Consider the following 1,194-nt stretch of genomic DNA (forward strand, 5'->3'; position numbering starts at 1 on the left):
GGAATCAAGGCAATGAAGAGGTGGATGTTCTATGGACTCGATTGGTTGTTGTCTGGCATTGCAAGGTTGCTAGAGTTGGGCCATTAGAACATTGTTAGGATTGCTGGTTCTATGTTTCCCTGATGTTTGGTTATTGGAATTGATATACTTATAATATTGGTTTATTATTGGATTTTTATTGGATATTGGTATTGGTTATTTCCGCTGTTGGTTGTGATTGTGGTTAGGTGGCTAGTGGGTATGAGACCACTAGTTGTAGTTTATTTACTATTATTATTATTTTTTAGAGCTTTGATGTGTGTGGTTTTTCACTTCAAATCTTTTACCTTAAAAAGACCACACAACTGCTGAAAGTGCACAGCTAATCGGTAGTACTATTTAAGGATCGATCCCATAGAGAGAGAGAGTTGTTGTTCAACGGAATCCGACGGAGGTAAGTAAGGCTAGGACTCAATAAAAATAGGGTTTTGGTTGTCACGGTTGTAGCAAGCAAATAAATGTAAATAAAAGCAAGTAAAATAAATGAAACAAGCGTTGGGCATCAAGGAGAATCGCAGGGGTTCAATGATCTATCTATCTAGGAAAGTTTAGGGTTAGTTTGTTTATCTAAAACTCGGACTACGAAACACTAATGAACCGTTAACTTAAAGTTCTCAAGATAACCGTCTAAGATCACTACAATTCGTTACTCAACTGTCGCAGGCAACGACGCATAGATCAAAGCATTTAAAACAGGTTCGATTATAATCTGTGGAATTCCATAGGTAATGGGTANTGTGGAATTCCATAGGTAAGGGGTATGTGCTTCCTATGTCTCACCACACATCTAAGCTAGGTCAAGCACACATGCAAGCTTTTGGCAAAGTCCACACACTTTAGATCATAGTTAGTTCATGAGGCTAACTTAAAGCATTAAGTAAAGACTTAGAATAAAAGCATAGAATAAAAAGATTTAAATCTAACAAACCCTAAAAATTGCTACCTAAACTAAGATCATCTCCCCCTTTGATTTATCCCTTTAAACCCAACTAGAAAACTACTCTAGCATGTTTAAGGGAATCATCAAAGCAAGGTTTAAACAATTCATAAACATAAAAGAATAAATAAACATAAAAGAGGGTTTTAGATATTACTTCAATGATTGTCAAATAAAGTTGTAAGATCTTCTCCCTTAGAAACAAAGTACAAAGCAAA

This window comes from Camelina sativa, chromosome 10 (assembly GCF_000633955.1).
Source record: "Camelina sativa cultivar DH55 chromosome 10, Cs, whole genome shotgun sequence".
NCBI classification, from domain to species: Eukaryota; Viridiplantae; Streptophyta; class Magnoliopsida; order Brassicales; family Brassicaceae; genus Camelina; species Camelina sativa.